General features: G+C 41.5%; 1 pseudogene across 3 annotated transcripts; it reads left to right on the top strand.

The window, feature by feature from the left end:
* The first annotated feature begins 426 nt into the window (after positions 1 to 426).
* On the top strand, positions 427 to 2,609 carry LOC311015993 (Ig kappa chain C region, B allele pseudogene; annotated as a pseudogene). 3 transcript variants are annotated; one of them, XR_014599489.1, is made up of 3 exons: positions 427 to 852; positions 1,329 to 1,433; positions 2,120 to 2,609. The product of XR_014599489.1 is annotated as an Ig kappa chain C region, B allele pseudogene (transcript). The 3 variants fall into 3 exon arrangements; XR_014599487.1 differs by lacking the exon at positions 1,329 to 1,433 and having other exon boundaries at positions 427 to 848; XR_014599488.1 differs by lacking the exon at positions 1,329 to 1,433.
* The last annotated feature ends 261 nt before the right edge of the window (positions 2,610 to 2,870 follow it).

Here is a 2,870-nt window from a genome sequence, read left to right as displayed (position 1 = left end):
TCAACAACCCTCTGCACCTGCAGCAGGCCGTTCTCACTTCAGTCACACTGAAGGAGGTTTTTGTACGGCGACAAATCACTGTGTGAACACATCCCCACCGTTTATGACATGGGCACTCTGACAGTAATAAACTGCTGCATCTTCAGCCTGAACTCCACTGATGGACAAAGTGAAGTCAGAGCTGCTTCCACTGCCACTAAACCGAGATGGTGTTCCTGATTGACGATTGCTAGCTTCATATATCAGGAGCTTTGGAGGCTGTCCAGATTTCTGTTGATACCAGGACAAAGCCTCATATTCATTAAAGGATACCACATATGTGGCAACACGTTGACTAGTCTTACAGGTGAGAGCGACAGTGGATCCTGGAGTAGATGTCACTACTGGAGGCTGAGTCACAGTCACCTGACCGCTGCATCCTGCAGGACAAAACAAATCATTCATTCATCAGCAGAAGGAAAGGAGAGAAAAGGCGAGGCGTCGTGTTTGAGATGTTGCCGAGCCAACGAACCTGTAAACCAGCAGCAGGCCAGCGTCCAGATGAGGATGGTGATGAGAGTCATGGTGGTTGTGGTCTCTGCTGTGTTGACTGACAGATCTGAGTCCTGCAGTGTTGAACTCACAGGACTATAAAGCTTCTCAGTTCACTGGAGGATCAGCTGACGATGCAAAGCCTCCTCTCTATGGAAATGATTTCTCTGCTCTCAACAGACTGAAGGCAACGTGGGACACGAAATCAGGAGGAATACGGCTCGGATGAACAACATGGAGGATCTTAATGGAACAGAGGAAAACACTCACATTAAAAGTGCAGTTGAGGATTTAAGGATACGTTTGTGTTCACTGTGGTTGGTATGAAACGTTTGTCTGCTGTTCATTTACTGACAGGATTTAATGCAAATCTATCAGATATTTCACTTTTTCATCATATGATTTTGTAAATCATTATTATCTATAAGCATCATGTTCATTTAACCATGTATGAACTTAAATAAGACTGAAAATATGACTTATGAGGAGGCTGTAATCTTTTTCTGTCTGGAGTAGAAAAATAAAACAAAATTAAATAATCAACATTCATTTATACAATAAGTTTGAATACATATAATTTGAAACATTTTCTAGATTAAATTATTTATAATAATTTCTATATTATTAGAAAAATCAGAGAGTTTCCTCAGTGGATAGATTTGTATCTCAAATTTAAAAATATGCTATAAAATTGTTAAAAAAACATGTAGAAGTTGAAGGAATAGGAGATAAATCATGACTTATTGAAAATAAATGATTAATTATGAATTCTTACTATAAAATAACTCTGTTTTCAGTGGACAGATGCTTGTTCACAGTACAGGAGGTTTTTGTACGGCCACTTAACGAGGTTGTATCACTGTGGTACACTTTTGGTGGAGGAACCAAACTCATCGTTAACTGTAAGTATCACAGATTTATGATTTCTACAACGTTCAATATTATAATCGCTTTGTCAAAAGTAAATGTGATGAACCAAATCATTTTTTAGGATCATTTATACTTTTTGGATATTTATTATTCATTAATCTAGGCTGATATTGGAGTTTAGGAAAACACTGCATATTATTTTCCTATTATAGATTATGTTTTGGTGAAGTAGATGCAGTATTTTATTTTGTAACATTGAAACATCTGTTAGTGTGTTAGCTGTACGTTATAAAATCTAATGTTGATCAAACTAATAAGAGGGTTTATTGTTCATTCAGTGTCGCTGCAGTTTGTGTTCACGGTTCGTTAGTTCAAAGTGATGAAAAGGAAGTGAAACAGACAGATGTCAAAGTCTTTCACTGCTTACAGTTTACAGATGATTAATGAAACTTTTCTATTCCAATGACTCCTCAGTCACATTGTATATGATTCTATAATGATTTAATGAGGAGAGCCGCAGGAGAAGATTGGTTCCTGTAAATGACAGAACTCCAGTCAGCGTTGTATTTGTTAAATCCTCCCTCCATCCCATGTCTCTGTGTGACCACAGCATCATGCACACAGCTAACCCTCAGTAACGTCACCTCTGTCATGTTCAGCTGTCTTTCCTACAGTGGAAGTTAATCTGCTCCTCGTGTGTCTCTGCTCTCCCCTCCAGCTGGCTCCATGATCCGGCCCTCAGTCTCCCTGCTTCCCCCCTCCTCTGAGCAGCTCTCTGGGGGCTCGGCCACGCTGGCCTGCCTGCTGACCGGCTACTCTCCTCAGGGAGCCGTGGTGAGCTGGGAGGTGGACGGCACCGAGGTGACGGAGGGGGTCCTGAGCAGCTCAGAGGAGGAGAAGAGCGGACTCTACAGCAGCAGCAGCACCCTGAGCCTGAGCCAGGAGCGCTGGATGGCAGGAGAGCTGTACTCCTGCAAGGTCCTCCATCACAACCACAACCAGATGCAGTCCCTCCACAGGAGCCAGTGTAAGGCCTAGAGGGTCTGGATGGAGGCCAGGACAGGAGCTCTGCATGGGGGGAGCAGGAGGAACACACCTGCTGCTCTGAACAATCTGAGGACAACGTTTGTAGAGGAAACTATAAAGCCTTGTGTGACTGCTGTAAAGTAGCTAGAGAGTAATGTGTGTAGCTCAGCAAGTAGATGTGTTTAATAACTGTCTTTTTATGATAATAAAGCTTTCACTGATGAATAACATGATGAAGTGTTTGGTGTTTTATTTTATGAATAGGACTAGAGAATTAAATGGTTTCATATCAACTGGTTCTACTCCCTGCAGAAAATTAAAGCTTTGGATTCATCTTATAAAAATTCATATTTCTACATTACACTACAATAATACAGAGATGTGAAACTGAGGGAGGATTCTGCAGAAACTTCACCTCCATCCATCAGACAGAGAAGACAGGA

This window comes from Eutrigla gurnardus (genome assembly GCF_963514095.1).
Source record: "Eutrigla gurnardus genome assembly, chromosome: 7".
NCBI lineage: Eukaryota > Metazoa > Chordata > Actinopteri > Perciformes > Triglidae > Eutrigla > Eutrigla gurnardus.
The sequence above is the reverse complement of the archived record's forward strand: the minus strand, read 5'-3'. Positions and strand labels throughout refer to the sequence as shown.